This window comes from Gorilla gorilla, chromosome 7 (genome assembly GCF_029281585.2).
Source record: "Gorilla gorilla gorilla isolate KB3781 chromosome 7, NHGRI_mGorGor1-v2.1_pri, whole genome shotgun sequence".
Classification (NCBI taxonomy): domain Eukaryota; kingdom Metazoa; phylum Chordata; class Mammalia; order Primates; family Hominidae; genus Gorilla; species Gorilla gorilla.
This window is the reverse complement of record NC_073231.2, coordinates 132,964,349-132,990,244: the sequence shown is the minus strand read 5'-3', so window position 1 is coordinate 132,990,244 and position 25,896 is coordinate 132,964,349.

Below are 25,896 nucleotides of genomic sequence, written 5' to 3'. Positions count from 1 at the left end.
TCACTTAACATAATGTCCCCCAAGCTTACCCATGTTACTGAAAATTACAGGAGTTCGTTCTTTTTTATGGCTGCATAATATTCCATTGCCAGGCACTTTTCTTGATGCTAGTATAATAAAAGAGGCATTCTTGCCCTCATGGAGCCCATGTTCTAGTGGATCAAGGAGGCAAAATATATAGGAAACCTAGATAGCACAAGGGAGAAAATTAGCAGCTCCAGGTCTACTTGGCAAGGTTAAGCTGTCTGCATGGAACCCTAGCCAGCAATGGCCAAATCAAGAATGGTTTCCTGCCCATGGCTAGTTCCTGCTGTATCTGGTGTCAACACTGAATGGTGGAATGTTGACTGCTCTGAAGGTTTTCCTTGATGCCCTTCAAACTGGCCTGGCCAAAATAATTGGACTCTTCTCTCACTTCCTGTCCCAGATTTTATTTCACCAAGACTAAAGTTTTGCCTTAAATGTTCAAGCTTTACTTGAAAACTTGTTCCCTGATCTGCTCTTTCCAGCTCCCACTGGTAGAGATTGTTCCTGGTCTTTCCTCCCCTAATCCTGGCTAAAATACTGCTTTAAGATGGAATCATTACCATGGCATTTCCCTTTCTCTGTTTTTTTTTCCCAACAATTTATTTATACACATTAAAATAGAAATGAACTGCATGCTGTATATGAAACATTTTCCTGGGAATTGGGGGTATAGAAGTAAATGATACTTTTGATCTAACATGATTTACCATGTTTCACATGATATTTCTTACGTAGCAGCTACTCAATACTCTTTTGTCCTATTTGTCAATATAAAATTGTTTTCAAAAACTTTAAATGTCTTATCAATTTGTCAAGGATTTCCTCTGGCTGTAGATATGCTTTTGTGTGTGGGGTGTGTGTGTATGTGTGTGGTATATGTGTGTGCATATGTGTGTGTGTATGGGTGTGTGTGTGTGTTATGTCTGTACGTGCTGTATGTGGTGTGTGTGTGTGCATGTGTTTGTACATGTGTATATGTGTGTGTGTGGTGTGTGTGTGTGTTTTGCATGTCCTTCTAGGTTGCCAAGCACAACATCATGTGAAAATAAGGAATTTTGAATAAGAAGATATAAATGCAATATAAATTATTTCTGTAATGGTATAAATTTTTGTGCTTAATGTTATGGATGCTTTTGAAAATGGTAGCTAAATCAATGTTGAGTCACTTTATTTGCACCCATAAGATATCAGGAATTATGCAGAGTTGATGCATGTGCAAAGGTGTCTGTTATAGTCTGGATGTTTGTCCCCCTAAACCTCATGTTGAAATTGGATCCTAATTTTGAAGATGGGGGCCTAATGGGAGGTGTTCAGTTCGTGGGGGCAGATTCCTCATGAATATATTAATGCCTTCCCTGGAGTGGGAGGAGAAGTGAGTGAGTTCTCACTCATTAGTTTTCAAGTGAACTGGTGGTTAAAAAGAGCCTGGCACCTGTCCCCCCTCCCTTTTGCTTCCTCTCTCACCATGTGTTCAGTTCACACCAGCCTTTCCTTGCCTTGTACTGTGAGTGGAAGCAGCCTGAGGGTGTCATCAGAAGCAGATGTTGGTGCCAGGCTTCTTATAGTTTGTAGAACTGTGAACCAAAGAAACCTCATTTCTTCATAAATTATTCAGCTTCAGGTATTCTTTTCTCACAATACAAAATGATCCAAGACAGTACCTAAAAGCTTCAATTTGCCATTTGATTCTTTCTATGAGATGACTAGATTTTTTAGGAGGACAGGTCTATCTATCTGGAAAGAAGCCGTTTGGAATGGAAGCAGTATGAAACAAGCATAATTTTCTTGGTTTAAGCCAACCTTATATAAGCCCCTGAATCTTACAACTTTATTACATTTCTGCAAATATCCAGAAGCTTATGTATTTATTATTCTTTCAGGCTCTTGAGTTTGTGCTTTCAAGTGACCCTCAGAAATTCCCCCATTCACTGCAGAGGTTCTGCTTCTCCTTGCTTTGTTCTGACTTTACGGCAGAACTAAGCTAATGAATTAGTTACTATGGGTTATCACTTGGATTTGAAGAACCATCATTTCTAGGCATTGCTGCTCAGAGTGGTAAGTGGACCATCACAAATCAACATTACCTGGAAGCTTGTTAGAATTTAGAATCTTAGGCCCTACCCAAGACCTACTGAATCAGAATACAATTTAACAAGATCCCCAGGTGCAGTATAGTTTGAGAAGGACTGAGAGTCTAGAGGAATGGCAGATGCAAAGCAATAGGAAGGTCCATGCTTAGGGTTGTGGGGAGATACAGGTTCCCACACCTCTTCTCACCTAGATCCTCCGTAAGAGCAGAATTTACTGGTAAATTGTTTTGATTTTAGGATACTGACTGCAGACCTGGGACTAGGGTAATGTAAGTGAGGCTTACAGGGTGCAACATTTCCAGAAGCACCCACTCGCAGGTGCTGACCCTGCAGGTGTCACAAATCTGAGAATCCATGCCTCTGTAAAATTTTCACCTGAGGGGCCTTGCTCACCTCACCCTAACCTTGCCCTGTGGAGTGCTCAGTTTGACTATTAAATGGGAGCAACAGTTGTTGAGACGTTATCTACCTGTGGGCATCTCTGCTCTCTCCTTCCATTCTTTATGACAAAAGCCCTTCTAGAAGTCTCTCTCTCTCTCTCTCTCTGTGTCTCTGTGTGTGTATGTGTTTTCTCTCTCTGTGTGTGTGTATGAGTGCATGTGTGTGTGTTCTTCTACACTTCTGCAACTCTTCTGTGGTTTGGTAAGAAAACTGAGAATTGGAGAGCCCCTCTAGTCTATTAGTTGGGCCATTTATGTTCAGTTTACTAAGACTTTGGGACATCAATCTAGCTCAGAAAACTCCAGACCTTTGTTTATCTTTTCTCCTTCATCTTCAAGCATGAATTTTCCCAGATGTCTCATAGAGGGGTTGTTGAGAAATGGGGTAGGATTCAGACATTCCTGCAATCCCAGTTTCTTACTAGAGAGTTCCACATTTAGAGATATTTGGGGTTTCTCCGGTTATTTATGGTGTTAGTTTATTTTCTATATAGTTAATGCTCCCTGGGGCATGGTTTCCACAGCAGAAAACTCTGAGAGGAGGACAGCTGAGTGGCTGGGTTGCCACAATACCACCAGGGCTGGGGTAGGCTCCTGCAACTTTTAAATCTTCACTTTCCTCCTCTATAAAATGAGAATGACACTAATTTCTACTCTGTAGAATGAATGAGAAGATTACATTAACAAATTCATGTGAGTATTTCAAAAAAGACTATGCAAATATTATTAACCTCTTGATTGAGTTTTAAGAAGCATATAGGAAACAATATTTTTTGGATCAAAAAGGCTCAGAAATCTTAAGTGCCATTTCAAAGCCCCACATTCTGTAGGTTCTGGAGTAAGGCTTGGTCTGGAGTGCTCAGCTCGCTTTCTTTCCTTCCCATCACGCTGCCTCTCAGATATGTAGCACAGATAACTCATTGTTTATGTTCTTTTAAATTTGAATGGCATCTCCTCCACCCTGCATTTACTTTTCCTCATTATATCAAGACATCTCTTCAGATTCAGTCCCTTGGAACCTAGTGTCTTCAGTAAAATTATTATTGATTGGCTTCTTGCAGAGTAGGAGGGGAGGCAGCCTCTGAAGCAAAGCAGGCTCTTCCTATTTGCATTTCAGGTGGGTCAGCAAAATGTGGCACTACAGTTGTGCCTGCACTGACTGAAATAAAACATGTTGGAAGGCACAGTGCCTCTTTAGAAGAATTGGATCCACATTCAGTTCAAGCCAGGAAACTCTCCATGGACTAACAGTCCCCCTGACCACCCAAGTAAAAACTTCCCTGGGAAAACAAAAATCTACCTTTGAAATGCCTCATACGTAGACACTGCCCTTCCCAGCCTCTGCACTGCTCAGCTTCTCCAGCTGCATGGAAGCCCTTGACACTTCAATGGAGACTTCCTCCTACCTGTTTCTAACGTTAATCCTCAACAGAGGCCAGAGAGAGCTCAAAGGCTCTAATGCCTGGGATAAAGCATCAAGTGCTCACTCCTACAGGCCCAACTTTGCCACACTTCTGACTTCCAGGATGTTCCCTCAACCCTGTGTCTATCCTCCAGCCCAGAATCTAACCTTGGGCCTCTAAAAATGGGGTATTGACTTGTTCTTCTCAAATGACTTTCATAAGTGGCAGATCACCCTGCCTCACATTTCCAGACCCTTTCACTACATGTTTTAGGATCCTAATCTCACAGTCAATAAGCTACCCTAATTGTTTGTTCATTCACTCTTCTATTAATATTTTAAGTGTCTTTTACGAGCCAGACTCTGCCATGCACTGGGGACTAATGAAGAACAACACTAGTCTTATGAAGCTGTAGCTTCTTAAAGTTGACAGATGTTCACTTATTGACAACAAATATTTATTAAGCACCCTCTATGTAATAGGGATTTTTTTTTCTTTTTCTTTTTCTTTTTCTTTTTTTTTTTTTTTTTTGAGACAGAGTCTCGCTCTGTCGCCAGGCTGGAGTGCAGTGGTGTGATCTTGGCTCACTGCAACCTCCAGCTCCCTGGTTCAAGTGACTCTCCTGCCTCAGCCTCCTGAGTAGCTGAGATTACAGGCACACGCCACCACACCCAGCTAATATTTGTATTTTTAGTACAGACGGGGTTTTACCATGTTGGCCAGGATGGTCTTGATCTCCTGACCTCGTGATTCACCCGCTTTGGCCTCCCAAAGTGCTGGGATTACAGGCCAGAGCCACCACACCTGACCATAACAGGGAAGATTCTTAAAATGAAGGATACAGTAGAGAATGAGCAGATACAGTCCCTGACTTCTACAGCTTACATCGTACTGGGGTAGGTTGGGGAGGTATGCAACAGACACAAAATAATGATGTGCCAGGTGGTAGGATATGACAAAGGGAAAATTAAAGCAGAAAAATGGGAAAAGGAGCAATGAGGGGGATGATTTTAGGCAGGATGATCAGGGATGTTTTCTTTGATAAAGTGACGTTTGAACTGAGACTTGAAGGAAACTGGAAAGAAAGTTGTGTGGATATCTGGGAACAGGATATTCTGAGAAGGAACAGCAAGGATATAAACGTAAGATTATGTTTAAAGTGTTTGAGAAGCAAGAAACAGAGCAGTGCACTGGAGTGGAGAGAAAAAGGGAAGTGACATCAGACAAGGTATGGGAGCAGAGAGCAGTGGGCAGCTTTGAGTAGAGCCCTGTGTGCCCTGGTGAAGATTTTCAATTTTACTCTGAGTGAGATGATAATATACTAGAAAGTTCTGGACAGAGGAGTCACGTGGTCTGACTTAGGTGTTAAAAGATTTGCTTTGTCTAGCATATGGAGACCAGACTGTATGAGACCAGCGGGAAGCAGCAATATCATTAGAAAGGCCTCTGTGATGATTTTCCATGTAAGAAGTAGGTGGTTTGGACCAGGCTGCTGACAGCAATGTTGGTTAAGATATTCTGAAGGTTAAGCAGTCACATATACAGAAAGATCAAATTCTGAGTGTAAAAGGAAGAGAGAACTCAAAGATGACTCCAAAGCTTTCATATGAACCTCAGAATGAATGAGGTTGTCCCTTACTGACATGAACCAAAGAATTTCTCAATGGAGGCTAAAATCACAAATCTCGATGAGTGCTAATGTTGAAAGATGCTGGACCCTGTAACTTTCCAATTTCATATCCTCCACTGTCCCTTTTGTTTTCTGTTCTCCTGCTAACCACGTCCCCTCTCCCCACAAAGACCTTGCACAAGATGCCGCTTGTTAAGGATTTGGATGTGATCTAAGAATGATTAAAAGCAAGCATTACATTATACAACACAGTGAGATAAACAGATTTATGATTTGGAAGCTCACTTTGTCTATAGGTTGGATAACAGATTGGGGAGGAGTAGTGTAAATGAGGGGAACTAGCTAGGAAATGACTAGAGATCAGGAATGAGAAGACAGTGGCTTGGACCAGGGTGTCATCACATTAGATAGGCCAATATTGCAGGGCCATTCTGGAAGCACTAATTTCTATGATCTTCCTTAGTACCTAGTTGTCATGTAGGCATGGCGGTAGTTGGTAAATCAGAAAAGGCTAAATTGAGCTGTGGTAGGAGAAAGACAGGAGGCAACAGCAGGTATAGATTAAGTAGAGGAGGAAGTTAAATGTGGTTTTCTGGGTGGGGCCCTCAGGAAGCTATGAGCTATTTCCAGGAAGAGCTGGCACATTTCTTTGATGGCCTAGTGGTTTTTATATTTTTCTGCCTGAAGTTCACCACTTTCTACCCACGTACTCCTCTCCTGTTTTCATGACCCTCCTTCTTTCAGGACCACTTGAAACCCTTCATTTCTGCCCAACTTCTGGATGTTCTTCCCTATACTCTATTAGACCTCCAAACAGCTTGAAAAGGAGATATTATTGCATAATGGTTAAGAGCACTGGCTTCTGAGTTGGACTGGCTTGGATTTGAAACTCAGTTCTATTACCTACTAACTTCGAGGCTTTGGGCTGATTACTTAATTTCTTGGTACCTGATTTTTCATACCTGTAAACTGGTAGAAATTATGATAACATCTACTTCATAGGATGGTTATCATGATTAAAAATGCCAGGGATTTCTTGTTTCTAGTTTGACATAGAAGCAGCTTGAAGGTCCCCACTCCATCGTAAAAATAAGTAAATATCTGAAGAAATGGTAAAAAAAAAAAAAAAAAAAAAATCAACACCTCTTCTTAGATACATAAGTGAAGGAAGATCACAAGGGAAACTACTGCCCCCAGAATTGGAGGGACAGATGGGCAGATAAAGAGAATCACAACTTACTGGAGCAGAAACCTATGGGCTGAAACATCCATTGGAACCAGTGCCAGGGTGGGAAAACCTGAACTATACATTGATTTATTTCTGGAGGCTCAGTGTCAACAAGTCAGAGATAAATCTCCCAGAGGATCCAGAAATAGGGGGTACCATACTTTTATGAGTTTTACCTCTGGGAGCTCTAATACATTCTTACATTGAATATCTGAGAAAAATTTCTTCATGCTTTGGCAAGAGGAGAAAAAAAGGAAGCATTTTGAAATAGAGCAATGCATTCTTTTTTTTTTTTTTAAACAGGGTCTGCCCTCAGGGGAAGCTATCTAACCAGAGCCTGACCCACTAGGGTTTTATCAGAACCTAACTGACCTGAGGAAAAGAAACATTCAACTCCAGCAAGCTCCAGCCTTCCAAATGGAGGAGGAGAAAACCCAACTCCAGCCCACTTCAGCTATCTTGTCCCACATAAAGGGGAAGTGGAAGAAACCTGAGAAGCAGGCATGAAGTTCACAGTCCAGAGGTACAGACACATCAGAGTTCAGTATCTGATGAATTAGATGCAAAAACCTCAACAAAGTATTAGCAAATTGAATTCAACAATGTATGAAAATTATTACATGCCATGACTAATTGGAATTTATCTCAGGTATACAAGCCACGCTGAACATCTGAAAATCAATTCATGTGATCCATCACATTAGCAGACTCAAGAAAAAAACCCACATTATCATATCAGTAGATGTAGAAAAAAAAAATTTAACAAAATCCAGCACCCATTCACAATGAAAATGCTCAGTAAATTAGAAATAGAAGGTAACTTCCTCAAATTGTTAAGGAGTATCTCTAAAAACCTACAACTAAAATCATACTTAATGGTAAAAAACTAGAAGCCTTCCCAGTAAGAGTAAGAACAAGGCAAACATGTGTGCTCTCACCACTGCTTTTCAACATCATATTGGAAGTCCTAGCTAGTGCAATAAGCAAAAAAAAAAAAAAAAGTTATATTAATAAGAACAAAAACTGTGTTTGTTTGCAGATGACATGATTTTTTATGCAAAAAAATTCAAGATAATCAACAACAAAAAAATCCTGAAACTAGTAAATGATTATAGCAAGATTTCAGGATATGAGATTTATATACAAAGGTCAATTACTTTCATATATACAAGCAATGAACAAGAGGGATTTGAAATTAAAAATGAAACTATTTACATTAGTACCCCCAAAATGAAATCCTTACGTATAAACTTAACAAAATATGTACAAGATACATATGAGAAAAACTACAAAACTCTAATGAAAGAAATCAAAGAAGAACTAAATAAATGGAGAGATATTCAATGCTCATGGATAGGAAGACTCAATATTGTCAAGATGTCAGTTCTTCTCAACTTGATCTATAGATGCAATGCAATCCCAATCAAAATTTCAAAAAATTATTCTGTGGATATCCACAAACTAATGCTAAAGTTTATATGGAGTGGCAAAATACACAGAATAGCCATAATGAAGAAGAATGGAGTTGCAGGACTATTACTACTGAACTTCAAAACTTACTACAAAGACTGCATGATATTAGTAAAAGAATAGGAAAATAGATAGATGGAACAGAATAGATGGCCTAGAAACAGACCTACATAAATACAGTCAACTGATAATCAACAAACGAGCAAATGCACTACAATGGAGCAAAGATAGTCTTTTCAACAAATGGTGCTGGAACAACTGAAAATTCACATGCAATAACTCAGTCTAGACATAGACCTCATACCCTTTACAAAAATTAACTCAAAATGAATGTAAACCTAAATTAAAATATAAAAGTATAAAACACCTAGAAGATAACATAAAGAAAACTTAGATGACCTTGGGTATAGTGATAATTTTTTATATGCAACACCAAAGGTACAAACTGTGAAATAATTAACAAACTGGACTTCATTAACATTAATCATGTCTGCCCCATGAAAGGCAACGTCAAGGAATTTGCAGAAAAGCCAGACTGGAAGAAAATATTTGCAAAAGACACATCTGACAAAGAACTATTATTCACAATATACAAAGAACTCAACAATAATACAACCAGCAATCCTACTTATAAATGGACCTGCAATCTTAATAGACACTGCACCACAGAAGATATAAGATAGCAAATACGCATGTGAAATGATGCACCATATCATATGTCTTCAGATAAATACAAATTAAAACAACAATAAGATACCACTACACACCTATTAGAATGGCCAAAATGCAGAATACTGACAACACCAATGCCGGCAAGGATGTGGAGCAAGAGAAACTCTCATTTGTTGCTGGTGGGGATTCAAAATGGTACAGCCACTTTAGAGGGCAGTTTGGCCGTGTCTTATGAAACTAAACATACACTTGCCATAGAATCCACCAATCATGCTCCTTGGTATTTGCCCAAAGGAGTTGAAAAGGTATGTGCACACAAAAACCTGCACATGGATGTTTATAGCAGTTTTAACCATAATTGCCAAAACTTGAAAGCAACCAAAATGTCCTTCAGTAGGTGAGTGGATAAATAAACTGTGGTATGGTGGACAATGGAATACTATACAGCACTGAAAAGAAGTGAGCTATAAAGCCTCATGAAAAAGCATGGAGGAACCTTAAATGCATCTTACTAAGTGAAAGTAGCCAATCTGAACAGGAAAACGCTACATACCATATGATTCCAACTATGTTACAATCTTTAAAAAGCAAAACTATAGAGACAGTAAAAAAGATTAGGGATTGCTAGTGGTTGGGGAGAGAGAGGGATAAATATGAGGAGCACAGAGGATTTTCATGGCAGTGAAACTATTCTGTATGCTACTATAATAAGGATACATATCATTATCCATTTGTCCAGACCCACAGAATGTACAAGAGTGAAACCTAATGTAAGCCATGGAATTTGGGTGATAATGATGTGTCAATATAGATTCATTGACTGTAACCAACGCACCCGTCTGGTAGGGGATATTGAGAATGGGGGAGGCTATGCGTGAATGGAGGCAGGGGGTATTTTGGAATACTGTAACTTCTGATCAGTTTGGCTGTGAATCTAAATATTCCCTAAAAATAAGTTTATTTTTTAAAAACTCCTTGTTACACAGTGTTAAAAAAAGAGATAATATCTACTAAGTACATGATGCAAGGCCTGGAAAATAATAATAGCTGACATTATGAAATTCTTAATTTGTATTAAGCTGTAAAGTGCTTCAGGTACATTAACTTGTTTTATCTTTCAAGCTATACTATTAACTCCATCTAATAGATGAGGAAACTGAGGTACAGAGTGCTTTAGTAGCTCACGCAAGGAGACAAGGCTATTTAGTGTTAGAGCCAGGGTTTGCGCTCAGGCAGTCTCTCTCAGTGAGCAGACTGTACAGCCTCTCTCAAGTAGTAAACACTTAACTAAGGCAGCTATCAGTAGCCTCAGTGGGGCATTTTAAAAAATGGGCATTCTAGGATCTCAGTTAGGGGAGATCCTAGTTACTTAATTATTAATTCTACATTTTTCTTGCATTGTCTTTTAAAAAATTACTGCTGAGAATCTTTTTACAATAACTGAATCCACTTTCTTAGAAACCTAAGGGGAGGGTCGGGCGCCGTGGCTCACGCCTGTAATCCCAGCACTTTGGGAGGCCGAGGCAGGTGGATCACCTGAGGTCAGAAGTTCAAGACTAGCCTGGCCAATATGGCAAACCCTGTCTCTAATAAAAATACAAAAATTAGCCAGGCATGGTGGTGCATGGCTGTAGTCCCAGCTACTCGGGAGGCTGAGGCAGGAGAATCACTTGAACCCAGGAGGAGGAGGGTGCAATGAGCTGAGATCGTGCCATTGCACTCCAGTCTGGGTGACAGAGAGATACTCCATCTCAAAAAAAAAAAAAAAAAAAAAAAAAAAAAAAAAAAAAAAAAGAGAGAGAGAGAGAGAGAGAGAGAGAAAGGAAACTTAAGGAGAAAGAATAGGTGTTCAAATGTTAAATGAGTAAATGAATGATTGGATTGCCTGTATTCATTGCAGACCATTAGGAAGTGTTTGCTGAGCAAATGAGTATCAGGATTAGGAATGTTTAATAGGATCAGGGAAGCCTCCAATGAAACCTTGTTTAAAAATAGAAGGGACCAGTGTGGTGTTGGTTGTGTTGAGTACGGCAGAAGAGTTAAGTGCTGCTGTGTTATCGTTTCTGTATCAGAGCAGTGACTCTCCCAAGTTTTCCAGCCTTTTGGCAGGTAATATTTTTTGGCTGAAACAGAATACGCAGATCTTAATATTTCTATATTTAAGTGTCATAGGCTATGAGCCCCTGGCATGATGAGAGGCAGTGTGTGTGGTGGTTTGGCATGTAGGAGCTCAAGCCAAACTGCCTGATGTTTGAATTCTGATTCCACTACTTTCCAGCTGTGTGGTCTTGGGCAATTGTCTTAACCTTCTGGTGCCTCGATTTCTCCATCTATAAAATGGAGATCAAAATAGGACCTCAGCCATTTGACTGATAGAATAATTGAATGAAATAATACATACAAAGGGTCCAGCAAAGAGGCAATAAATGTTAGTTGTGACAACAGAGTGCCAGTTGTGGGCCATGACAGGTGACCACTTGTGCTAATTTTAAAGTAGAATAACTCAAGAAAAGCACCAGACTTTTAGGTCCCTATGTAGCTAAATCATCTGGCCTGGAACTATAATGACAATTTCCTGAATTTGCTAATGACTTTCAAGCCAATTAAACACATCTCTATATGTCTCAAAGCATTTAATGAAAAAGTCCATCTAATTCTATTGCATTCTGTATTTCATTTCACAATTTTGACACAATAATCTGTTTTATGTCCTGGTCTGTTCTGGTCCATTTCATTTGATTTCATTCTGTTTGCATTCCTATAGTGTATTCCACACCATTTCATATTCCATCGCATTCCATTCTACACAATTCCACATCTCCCTGGCCACATCAGCCTGAGAGTAACAAACAGGTAGCAATTGACACATTTCTTTTGCTCCATCCCCACCTACTTTCTGTGAATACTTTCCCCTTAAATTCTTCCTGAATAACTCTGGGTGTCCTGGAAGATCTATGGTCTAAACTAATAATCTGGTCTGTTTGGTGATCTGCAACCTATCTCACTCCTGTGCCAACTTGCTATGGGGGCTCCTCTGGCTTGAGTCCATTATACCAGAGGCAGCTGGTTGGGATAGTGCAAGCATTAAAGTTTAGACATTCTAAATGGAGCAACAAGACTCCTCCACTAATGCTACCTCTTGCAAATGGAAACAGTTATGGTTTCTTCTTCCTAGTTGCCTCCTTTTCTGGGTAGTAAGGTCTACAGTTGCCTTCAGAAATTAGATCATTAAGAAAAATCTATACTGGTGCTCCTTGGAGGTCTGTTCAGGCAACTGACACAGTGACTATAGATTTTACTCACTTGATAACATCAGGACTGAGCAGAGGGTGGGCCTTGTAAGCAGCCAGGGTTTTCAGCACCAAAATGTTGGGGTGTAGGGGGGCATAGTTGTACTGCTCAACAGTGACACCTGTTGACCCAGATAGAAACATTTTTTTTTCAAGTGGGGTTGGGGAAGGCTTTACAACTAAACAAATACAAACAGCAAGAATTCAAACTGACAACAGAGCAAATAACGTATATGAAAGCCATCTGCTCCCATCTGAGTTGGTTTCCTTGCTGCCAGAGTTGAGTTAACTTTAGCCAGGATACAATAAAATGTTAGCAGAATTGATGAGTGCAAGGCTTTGCAGGATATTTAACGAACATTTGGAGACAAGCAATGTACTCTGGTCAGTTGAGGGAAACTGAGGTCCATACATACATACATACATACATGCTCTGTATGAGCTATTGTATAGTAGTGGAGCCTAGACTAGGAATCAATCTGTTGAATCAAAATCTAAAAGACTTTTTACTTCAGTAAAAAGAGTAATGATTCTTACTTAAGTCTCTTTTGCTTATGAAAATGAAATCATGTCTGTATGCCTGCTGCCTCTCTCCCTCCCTCCCTTCCTTTGGATTTTCCTTCCTTCCTTCCTTTCTTCCTTCTACAAACACATACAAGATAGGTTTGTTGACACCATGAGTCAGGCACTGGACTGGACGTCGATGATGAGCATGACTTGGCCTAGACATGACGAGGTTCATCAAATTTCAGAAAGCCATTCCTGCCCATTATCTGGTATAATCACTGACACAGCTGAGCCCTATACTATAGGCTGTGACATCCCAGAAATGACAAAGATGGTATCTGGCTGAGGGAATGGTAGGTCAGTGAAACCTCCACTGAGGACAGGATTTTTGAATTAGGTCTTAAAATGACAGTAGAAGTTTCCCAGCAGAAGTAAAGAAACTCAATGGCATGGAGGGAAGTGACGGTTCGGAGAATGGTTAATAGTCTTGTGTGCAAAAACCTCTTGTTTATCAAGTAATTCTTTTGAAGATCGCATGGGGGCAGTAAAAAGAGCATAGGCTTTTGAAGAAGTCAGACCTAACCAAAATCCCACTCAGTAGCTATGTAGCTATGGCAAGTTAGTAGACTTCTATGGGCCTGTTTCTCCATCTATCGTGTAGAATTAATATCTACTTCCAAGGACTGACGTGAGGAAAGATGAGGTAACGTAATAAGGACATTAATACTGAGCCTACAACATGAAAACTAGTGGAGAAATGGTGCTGTCTCCAGATTCCATAGATCTGAGTCCTGTTCTTCAGTCTCCAAAGAGGCACATTGGCTTGTAATCGAGTAAATGTCTGCAGGAAAGACCATGCCATGCAATTAGTAGGCTGCCTCAGGCTTGTGAACTTTCATGTAAATGTATTATGTGCACACACACACACACACACACACACACCCCATAAGGTGACCTGAAAGCAGAAAATCTTCCTGTGGAATATCACAGAACTAGATCTGCAAACAGGAGACCCTTTCATAAAAGTTTCCAGATAGCCCATTTGGTACTTTCTACAACACTGAGAATCAGACCAACATTTCCATCTCTCTTTTGGCCTCTCCTTGCCAGTCATGGAAGCAAACCTTTTGCCACCTCCATTTTAAATTTAGATTTTGACATCATCTCCTGGCCTAAACGTGGGTCATGGTGGAGGGCCAAGTTCACATGGCTGTTTTCTCCAACTTCAGCTTTCCTCTAATCTGTGCTCTCCTGACAGTTTCATTCATTCCTTACAGAGTGCTTACCACCTACCCTGCTTTTTTTTTTTTTCAATTCATGGAAATGAATCAGATCTGTGATGGCGTCATTCAAAAGAGAAAGCTAATTAAAAAGGTCCCCTTTCCTTCCTCTTACAGACCTTGCCATCGTATCCCCTTTTGGAGACACAAGTCAGGAAGGAAGCTCTTCAGTGCAGCTGTGAATAGAGAAATGCTGGCTGAGGTTTTGGAGACACTGGGTGATCATTCCCAGTGAAATTTTTAGATCCCTGGGGACATGAGCTGCTTTGTCTTTTCCAAGATCAGGATAAACAGAATAACTTCAGGCTTCTCTACCCAGAAAGAACATGTGGCATAAATATCAACTGCAGAATAAATATGATTAATCTGGTACATGGACGAAGATGTTTTCTAGGAGATGCTTATCCTGGGATGAGAGCTTTCATAAGCATTGATATTTACATGACTCTTACTGTGTGTCAGGAACTGTTCTAATTGTTTTACCTATGTCAATTCATTTGATAGTCACAACCACCGAAAGGAGTAACTACTCTTATTACTTCCATTTTACAGATAGGGAAACTGAGGTATAGAGAAGTCAAGTGACTTGCCCGAGGTTATTAAACTACTTAATGTCAACACCAGGATTTGAACCCAGATCATTTGTTTCTGAAGTACATGCTCACAATCACTGCATTACTGATACACTGTTTTGTCTTTGCATACTTAAGTGGTCATAACTTAATCTGAAACACTTTGTGAGAGCAGGAAGCAAACTGTCCCCTTATTAGGTAGACCAGTATAGTGATAATACAAAAATGTATTGCATTTGAATTACTTGCTAATATCTTCTAATTGAGGCAATTTTGAACAGGAATATACATATCTAGGCTCTATTCTTCTAGCTAGAAGTTCTAAAATCCCTGGGCTTAATATTGTATGGCAACAATTGGCTGGAGTTGAGTTGCTGCCACTCTCTTTTAACTGAGCCATGCTCTCTCTAGTTTGCTACAGGCCCCACCACTCCCTATTGCCTCTCCAATACCAGGTCATTTGGCATCTTATTCAGCTCATTTCATGCACATGTGTTCCACAATCGGTAACATAACCCTTAAAGTATTTGAGTTTGTGGCTTCTGCTCTTGTGACAGAAGATTTTTCTCCAATTCCAAGGTCAATATATACCATATTGACTCTGGGCCACATTTTTTAATGTGCTCAAGCTCAGTTTTTCTCCTTAAAAAACGAGGGGTTAAAAATAACACTTCGTAGTTGCCTCATTTGTGGATTGGGAGAATGAATGCCTGTCATTTCTAGAGTTGTAGTAAGGGTCAGTTGGGGCAGTGCCTGTGAATATACGCAATGGGCCATCAAGCAATCTCAGGGTTTCAGGCAATGCTGGGGTTTATAAAGCACTTTATGTTTTAAGTTCACTTTTATTTCTAAAGTCTCATTGACTGCTCTGAAAATCTCTCAAGTAAAGTGGGCACTAAAGGCTTTATACTCTCTCCAATTATACCTTCCATTGTATAGATTTGGAAGCTGGGGTCCAAACGTGTTAAATGACTTGCCTGACACGGTCCATTCATGTAAGTACAGAAACGGAATGAGACCCCAAATCTGCTTCATGGAGGGACACTCTTCTAAGATACTGTGATGCTTCTTCCCAAGTAATTCCGTCTTCAGACTTCAAGGTCTCAATTCGAATGATAATTCATTATAGGACTTTCATAATCTTAAAAGCAACCTGACAGTCATTACAGCGGGCTGTGAGAAATACTAGCGCAGAGCCACATACTCTGGGCTTCATGCTAGGTTTTGCCACTCACTATCTTTGTGACATTGGGCCAGTGACTCAACCCATTAAACCTCAGTTTCTTCGCTTATACAATAGGGATAATGTCACCTGTTCAGACTACCTTACAAATTTGCTGTGAGACTCCATTGAGATGATGTCAGTGAAAGCACGATGTCACTATACATTAATATCAGAATGTGTATGTCTCTTAGCCTCCTGACTAAAGACTGAGCTTCAGGAGGGTATGTTGTAGACTGTCTTCTCTATTCTGGGTGCTTTTGTACTTCTCACATAAGGATGCGTGAAATGCCTAAACAATAAGACCTTAGCCGTCAGGTGGTTCCAGCCAGGGAAGCAGGAGATGGAGCCATGAAATGATTCTTTTTTGGGGACTGCTGTCAAAAAAATGAGGAATGATACTCGAGTTGAGGTCTGTTTGCTTTCTACCTGTGCAGGTATCAGCCTATGGGATTCCAAGACATTCTTGATCACTAGTCAGCAGTTCACACTGTCAACATTCAAAAATTACTGTCAGGGTAAAGGAACATTGGAGTTTAAGTCAGAAGATGTAGCTTTAAATTTTGATTCAGTTCTTTAGAAACTGTCCCTCTCTGGACCTCAACTGGGCTGTCATAATTAAAGGCGTTCTTAGACATAGCAAGCATTTATATTGGTTCTCTTCCTTCTTATAAGCTTTATTACAACACGCAAATTTTCACTGAAAGCTTGTACTAGGTTTGTATTGTATTTGCCTTTTTCTTATTTTTTTCTCTCTCTTTCTTCCTGTTTTTAAATCCACTTGTGAGCCAAGTTGGCTCTTATTCATTTTATCCCGAGTTACCAAACACCCTGCCCAAATTGAGAGCATTTCTTCTCCTCAGGCTGAAAATACTCAGTGAGTAAACCCAAGGTCTTTAATAGCAAGACAATCAGATCCACTTAATGTAATTTGGTTTCTGCCTCAGAATTAATGTCGCAAGAAGTATTTGAATGAGCTTTGCTGTCTTTTTTTCTTATAGAATTGTAGACTGGATCCCAGAAAAATTCTGGTCAAACTAACAAATGATTCACTAAAGAATGGGGGCAGAAAAAAAAAAAGCTGGCTTCTTGTTCTGTCTTTCTAGCTAATGAATCGAATTGATACAGGAACTTCATCGTGTTCTCAGGGAAATCCTGTTGGCTGGGGCTCACCCTTCAGCACCGCTAAATTTAGGTCACGGCTCGGTGAAGAACAATTACAGATTCTTAATAAAAGATAATTTACCCGGTGACATCCAACAGGACATCTGGGCAGGCGTTCTCATTTTCTTGTTAATGTTGTGGGGATGGGGAGCGTGGAGTGGGGATGAATGTTGACAGAAAGTCATTTTCTGACCTGCTTTGTGGCATATGTCAGTCCATGCTCTTCTAGCAACTGAAAGCTGAACCTAATGGGACCCCCACAAAATGGTTTTCTAAATTGGGCCAGGACAAAAAAATGCTAAGAAGCTTAGTAGTGGGAAGGCAGAGTTCATAAGTCCTGCATTTGAAACCTGGTTGCTCATGCCTTCTCTGGATTAATCTTTTTCTACCTTACCTTCTGCTCTCTACTAACTGCTATCTCTACTCTTTAGCCATGCTGAATTATTTTATGGCTCTTCACAAACTGTGGTTTATCTGTCCCACCTCCTGCCACCCTCCCTTTTTTTTTTTTTTTCTTTTTAGACAGGGTCTTGCTCTTTTGCCCAGGTTGGAGTGCAGTGGTGCAATTTTGGCTCATTACAACCTATTCCTGCCAGGCTCAAGTCATTCTCTTACCTCAGCCTCCACAGTACCTGGGTTCACAGGTGTGTGCCATCACCCCTGGCTAGTTTTTGTATTTTTTGTAGAGACAAGGTTTTACCATTTTGGCTAGGCTGGTCTCGAACTCTTGAATTCAAGCAATCTGCCTGCCTTGGCCTCCCAAAGTGTTGGGATTACAGGTGTGAGCCACCATGCCTGGATTCTCCACCCTTTTTGTCTTTGACCATCCTGTTCCTCTAGGTTGATATGCTTCCCCCTCCTTTTTGAATGACTTATTTTTGCTTTAAAACCTATTTCCATTGTCGTCTCTTCCAGGAAGCTTTCTGTGACCCTTGAAGGCAAAGTGTGAAGCCTTTCTCTAACTCTTTGCTTGGTTTCTTCATTAGATTGAGCTCTGCCAAGTACAGACTGTGTCATAGTGTTCTCAGTGTCCCAGGAGTAACCTACTCCATTCAAATCAGTTTTCTTAAAGTCCTAATGGCCCCACTGTTGCCAAACACAACAGACATTTCGCAGTCCTTATATATTTTCCCTTTTAATGGAATATTACACTGTTTACAAGTTCCTCCTTCTTGATGCCTTCTACTGTGGATTGAATTGTGCCCTCAAAAATACATGAAGGGCCGGGCGCGGTGGCTCACGCCTGTTATCCCAGCACTTTGGGAGGCCAAGGCAGGTGGATCACAAGATCAGGAGTTCGAGACCAGCCTGATCAACATGGTAAAACCTCGCCTCTACTAAAAATACAAAAATTAGCCGGGTGTGGTGGCATGCACCTGTAATCCCAGCTACTCAGGAGGCTGAGGCAGGAGAATCGCTTGAACCCGGGAGGCGAAAGTTGCAGTGAGCCTAGATTGCACAACAACACCCGAGCCCGGGCAACAGAGTGAGATTCCATCTCAAAAAAAAAAAAAAGTGAGGAGTTGTTGTTGTTGTTTAAACTTTTTATTTTCATTTCAATAGTTTTGGGGGACCAGGTGGTGTTTGGTTACATGGAAAAGTTCTTTAGTGGTGATTCTGAGATTTTGGTGCACCCATCACCTGAGCAGTGTACACTGTACCCAGTGTGTAGTCTTTTATCCCTCACCTCACTTCCAGACTTCCCCCTAAGTCTTCAAAGTCCATTATATCATTCTTATGCCTTTGCATCCTCACAGCTTAGCTCCCACTTATAAGTGAGAATATACGATGCTTGGTTTTCCATTCTTGAGTTATTTCACTTAGAATAATGGTCTCCAACTCTATTCAGGTTGCTGTGAATGCCATTATTTCATTCCTTTTTATGGCTGTGTAGTATTCCATGGTATATATAGGAATGCCATATATATGGGATTGCTGGATCAAATAGTAGTTCTATTTGGAATCTCCATACTGTTTCCCATAGTGGTTGTACTAGTTCAAATTCCCTTCAGCCATGTAAAAGTGTTCCTTTTTCTTCACATCCATGCCATCATCTGTTATTTTTCAATTTTTTAATTATGGTTATTCTTGCAGGAGGAAGGTGGTATCTCATCGTGGTTTTAATTTGTATTTCCCTGATAATTAGGGATGTTAAGTATTTTTTCATATGCTCGTTGGCCATTTGTATATCTGCTTTTGAAAATTGTCTATTCATGTCCTTTGCCCACTTCTTGATGGGATTATTTGTTTTTTTTCTTGCTAATTCCTATGAGTTCCTTGTAGATTCTGTATGTTAGTCCCTTGTCGGATGCATAGTTTGTGAATATTTTCTCCCACTCTGTGGGTTGTCTTTTTACTCTGTGGGTTGTCTTTTTACTCTGCTGTTTATTTATTCTGCTGTGCAGAAGGTTTTCAGTTTAATCAGGTCCCCTCTATTTATTTTTTGTTTTGTTGCATTTGCTTTTGGGTCCTTGGTCATGTACTCTTTGCCTAAGCCAATGTCTAGAAGAGTTTTTCCAATGTTATTTTCTAGAATTTTTATAGTTTCAGGTCTTAGATTTAAGTATTTGATTCATCTTTAGTTGATTTGTGTATAAGGTGAGAGATGAGGATCCAGCTTCATTCTTCTACATGTGGCTTGCCAATTATCCCAGCACCATTTGTTGAATAGGTCCTTTCCTCACTTTATGTTTTTGTTTGCTTTGTCAAAGATCAGTCGGCTGTAAGTATTCGGCTTTATTTCAGGGTTCTCTATTCTGTTCCATTGGTCTACCTGCTTATTTTTATACCAGTACCATGCTGTTCTGGTAACGATAGCCTTGTAGTATAGTTTGAAGTTGGGTAATGTGATGCCATCAGATTTGTTCTTTTTGCTTAGTCAGGCTTTGGCTACATGGGCTCTGTGTTGGTTCCATATGAATTTTAGTATTTTTTGTTCTAGTTCTGTGAAGAATGATGATGGTATTTTGATGGGAATTGTATTGAATTTATAGACTGTTTTTGGCAGTATGGTCATTTTCACAATTTTGATTCTACCCATCCATGAACATGGGATGTGTTTCCATCTGTTTGTGTCATGGATGATTTCTTTCAGCAACGTTTTGTAGTTTTCCTTGCAGAACTCTTTTGCCTCCTTGGTAAAGTATATTCCTAAATATTTTATTTTATTTTTTTGCAGCTGTTATGAAATGGGTTGAGTACTCGATTTTATTCTCAGCTTGGTTGTTGGCATATAGCAGTGCTACTGATATGTGTACACTGATTTTGTATCCCGGAAATTTGCTGAATTCATTTATCAAATCTAGGAGCTTTGTGGATGAGTCTTTAGGGTTTGCTATGTATATGATCATATCATCAGTGAATAGCAGCAGTTTGACTTCCTCTTTACTGATTTGGATGCCCTTTCTTTCTTTCTCTTGTCTGATTGCTCTAGCTAGGACTTCTAGTACTATGTTAAAAAGAAGTGGTGAAAGTGGGTATCCTTGTTTTGTTCCAGTTCTCAGGGGAATGTTTTCACTTTTTTTCCTGTTCAGTATAATGTTGGCTGTGGGTTTGTCATAAATGGCTTTTATTACCTTAAGGCATGTCCCTTCTAAGCTGATTTTGCTGAGGCTTTTAATTATAAAGGGATGTTAAATTTTGTCAAATGCCTTTTTATGCATCTATTAAGATGAATTTTGTTTTTAATTCTGTTTATGATGTATCACATTTATTGACTTGCAAATGTTCAACCATCCCTGCATTCCTGGTATGAAACCCACTCGATCATGGTATGTTAGCTTTTTGATATGCTGTTGGACTCAGTTAGCTAGCATTTTGTTGAGGATTTTTGCATCTATGTTCATCAGAGATATTGGTCTGTATTTTTCTATTTTTGTTATATCCTTTCCTGGTTTTGGTATTAGGACGATACTGGCTTTATAGAATAATTTAAGGAGTATTCCCTCTTTATCTTTTGGAATACTTTTAGTAAAATATGTGAGCATTCTTTATATTGGTATCCTACATAATTTCACTAAGAGGAGATCTGATTACATCATTTGTTTCCTGAAAATCTTCAATGACTATTCAATCTTTAGTTTAAGATGTAAACTTTCCATCTTAAGATCTGAATTGTGTCTAAGTTTCCATCCTCCTTCTCACCATTCCACCATCTTACTTGTTCTTCAACTAGCTTTAAATGTTCATGAGTTTTCACTTACACTGTGTTCTTCCATGCTTACAAGTATTTTTTGTGTAATATTCCCAGCACCTGAATCCTCTTTCCTATGTTACCCACCTGCCTCACTTTTACATAGCTTTCGATATTTGACTCAGTTATGATATTCTCCAATCTCCAAGAAGCAATTTCTGATCTCCTCTCCTCTCCAAATTAAATAAAGAGCCCTTTTTTTATGCGTCTGTAGGACTCCATGGCTACTTCTAACACTATACTTACTACACTGAGTGGATGTGTGTTCACATTAGACTCTGAGCACCCTGAAAGGAGAAATCGAGTCTTACTTATTACTACATAACCTGGGTCCCAGGCATATCAGTTAAAGGAAAGAATATATAAATGAATTAACTGAGTGCTATGGAAGTAGAGAGAAGATGATAACTGAAATGAAAATGACCTCACAAATCTGCATATATATGCTCAGAGACTATTTTGGTATATATACTATGCAGAGTTGTGCCCAGGCACATGGTTGGAAGAGGAGAGAGCCACATGTTTTTTGTGAACTAACTTGCATATTATAAAACTTTGATGGAAACTGAGGAGAGGACATAAAGGGATGGGAAATTCTACCTAATTCCTAAATAATAGTCTTTCAAGAAATTGGAAAATACATCTAGATACCAGAGCTCAATTCTAGATTTGTTGCTTACTAGTTTTATAATCTTGGGCAAGTGCTTTTGTCTTTTGAGACTGTCTTCCCACTTTTCAACCTAAAGTGAATTCAAAATACTTTGCAGGATTATTTTGAAAATCAAATAAAATCAAGTATATGAATGAGAACACAGTGCTGGATCCATAGTGGTAAATGTCAACTTCCTTCTTCCTCTCAGGATAAAACAGACCAGAGAAAGAGAAAAATAAAATAGCAATTTTTAAAAAAATTACCAACACAGCTCAGAGGGACAACGATGTTAAGAAAAACTTTAAGCAGAAACCCTTTGTAAAGTGGAGGCATTGCTACAATTTGGGGAAATTATTGGGAACAATAAAGAAACACCTTGGATACATTTTTTTTTTTTAGTCTGAGATAGAGAGAAATTGGGGTTAAGTAAAATAGTAGTGATTGATCTTTGAATGCTTAAATAGTATCATTAAGTTTTCTAGTAGGATAGCTCTGATTCTGATTGACATCACTCAGCTCTAATGATGAAAATAGATGCCATATTTTAGTTGTAATTCTGCTTTTAAGGACTGTATATTTTGTCATTTAATTTTTTCTGAAGCTTTCCTTTTCATGTTATCTAAGCAACGTAGGTTTCTTCTCAGAAAAAAAGAAAAGAAAAAAATGGCAACAATCTTACCCACCTAGAAACTACTGTTGACATTTTTTAATCGATAAATAATAGTTGTTCATATTATGGAGTACATGTGATATTTTGATACATGTATATAATGTGTAGTGATCAAATCATGGTAATTGGGATATCAAGCACCTCAAACATTTTATGTCTGTATTTTTAGATCCATTCAATAGAATATTAACATATTTTTCCATAATAAGCATAAACTGTATATGTCGCATTAAACTGTGATTTTTTTTTTTTTCACTTAAAACACCACAAACATTGTTACATCTTGGGAGAATGTCTGCTGCTAGCAGCATACTTTCTTATCACAAATGACTAGAAAATGGAATTAAATATTTGACAACAGTTTTCCAATACAGGACAGCAGACAGAGCATGAATGAGACCCCCAAAGAAGGGAAGCAAATGAGACAAGCCCCACAATTATTCTGGCTTTTTGCCTAGAGACAATCTATGAACTGTGGGGCAAACAACAAGGATCAAAACAGCTTGGCAATCTGAGTTGAGGATGAAGACACCATTAGGGGCAGAAGTAGTGATAGCTCAAATTTGTGGAGCAAAGTACCAGAGAAGATAAACTGCTCCAAATTCCATGAGGCTGGGCAAGGAAAAACTTTGTGGAAAGAAGAATTATCAGGGAACCCTAAGCTGAAAAATTGCCAGGGCTCACACAGACCTGGGGAATTGGTTGAGTTTATGCCACCTACAGGATAGAGAACTTGCTGAATGTTCAAGGATTTTGTTACAGATGCAAGATGACACTTAAAGGGATGCAAAACTAACATCTCTGGATTAGTCTTAATAAAGTTTAAAAATAAGCTTAGAAAAAGTCAAACGGATCCACAGTTCTTCTTGTGTGACTCTGGGCATGTTAATAAGCTTTCTGAGTCTCAGTTTCTTTATCTGCAAAATTGGAGTAATAGCTATATTTATCATCTGTGTTGCTTGGAGAATAAAGCTCCACAGTAGTACATGACATTCACTGGCCACAGATTCTCCACTAGCAGAGCTCTAACATCTGACACATAATAAATACCCAACAAATGCTGGCATTATTATTAATAGTTATATGCTATTCTGTCCTCAGGAAAGAACTGTGACCAGTATCAAAGCTAACACGAAGCATATCCATATAGATACCAAAGAAAATTACATGCAATGCATGAAAAATAGCTACATGTGTAAAAGACTCTATTATTTAAAAATCAGATAATTTAGGACTTGCTGATATTCCTCAATGACATCTAAGGTGAACGAAAACACCTTTATGAGAACCCCCATCCATGGAATGCTACTTACTTACTGACTTTACTCAAATGAATTGAGAGGTCTCAAAGGCAGAGACTATGAGTTACTCATTTTTGTATCTCCTAGCAGAGCACAGCCCTGTTGTGGAGTGGACCCCTCACAATAATGTTTACATAGTTTAATTAAATTCAGAAAGTAGTCATTCATTTGCAGAAGAAATTAGCTGGTAATGAAATACTATGTAGTGTTCTATTCTGCAGAGGAACTAGTAACCTGCTACAACATTTCTGTTTAATATTTGATAAGCAAATTATTCCCTTACCAAAGGAAACTAGTGCTAAACTTTCCTCCACCACACTGAGCATTTAAGCCCTCAAGATACACTCCTGGGACAGATGGGTGATGGGCAAGCTGGAATACTATAATGTGCTCAGAATGAAAAGCCCCTACACTCAGAAATTGAAATAAGATCAGGAGCCAAGTGGAGAGAAAGGTTATTAGAACATGTTCTAGAGAAAAAGCTGGAGAATGATCCACGATTCCTTCCTGAGGGAAGAGGAAACTTGCCTTTAGTTAAACTCTGTGAGACCTTAACTCTTTCTTCCTCAACACCTTCCATTTAAGGCAAGGAAGTCCATTTCATTCCCAATCTTTGCCAGGCTCTCAGAGCACAGAGGAGCTCATTCTGACCATTTAGTGACCACAGCTTGTGTTTTGAACTCAGATCATCTTGTGTGTGATTTTTGCTCTGCTTCAGACTAACTGGGAGATTTTGAACAAACCCTTCACTTGTTCTGAGCCCTGGTTTCCTTATAGGTAAGACAGAGATTGGTACCCATTTTGAGAATGGCTGAGAGGATTAAACCATAAAGTATTTTGTGTTTTGTGAAAAGTGGCGCCCTTATTTCATGTTACTTGAAAGAAGAGTAAATAAAATACCATTTTGAAAGGCATATGGAGAAAATATGTCATTATCTTGGTCTTCCTCTTTATCTTTCTCTGAATCAACGGTCAAAGTCTTTTCCTCCTTTCATGAATGGATGAGAAGACTCTGTGCGCCATTTCACACCAACAGAGACAAGCTTTCCTTCTGGCTCTTTGCAACTAAGTGTGGGCTTGTCTTAGGGACTCATTTAACACAAGGCCACCTTTACAATCTTTCTGAGGTCAAATCAGCCCGTTGTTCAGTGTTCCAGATGCTCCACTCTTTCTTTCTTCAGCTCATTGATGGCCACTTTATAAAGGAGTATCAAGAATCAGAGAGTGACTCTGGAAATACAATTATACCCAATAAGCCAATGTGAAGGTCAAAAGATTCTTTGGTGATAAAGAATTTAGCTTTTGACCTCCAGATTATTGTTGAAGGGTGAGGAACATGTTATAGTTTGTTTTTCATCATTTCATGTCCCTTTGCTTTTTCTCCTCCCTCTTCTGAAATGCAACTTGGAAAAATCTTACTTTTTTTTTTTTTTTTAAATTTTGACTTTACATGTTATTTTCCCCATGGAAACTTCTCTTTGCTACATTACTATTTATTGAGTTCACATTATAAGTATTGAAGGTCTTTCCCTATAAAGTTAGTCATACAACCAATGTGTCCCTTTTCATCCTAAGAATTCAAAAATTCAGGGCTTCTGTGTCCTCTTCATTTGACTACAGTAGCTGGAGAACCAGCAGTTCAGATTTCCTCAACTTTGTCTTAATTTCTTTGCTATGGATTCAGAGGTCTCCAGGTGATTTGTAGGTGGTCCATCTGGCTTAGTCTTACCTCATTGACTCTCTATGGCATAGGAATGCTGGTGGATGAACCGAAGCTGATCAAAGTAGGTTGTGCCAAACCCCAGTTGCAAGGATGTTCAGAGCTCCAATGCTGACCACAAACATGATGGCTTGGGATTCCAAGGAAGAGCTCCAGCTTAATTAGACAAGATCACTGAACTCAAAGATCTCTCATTTTCCTCTTGCCTTACTGGCACATTGCAGTGGAGATCAAAGCCTTCACAAAACAATATCCAGGGAAAATGTGGTGCTGTTTTTTGTTTCATATCAGATCGGGAATATACAGTGTTAAAGTTGCATCTGCAGAAAATAGGGTTCAGAGCACTGTAGCAGTGAATTTGGAAAA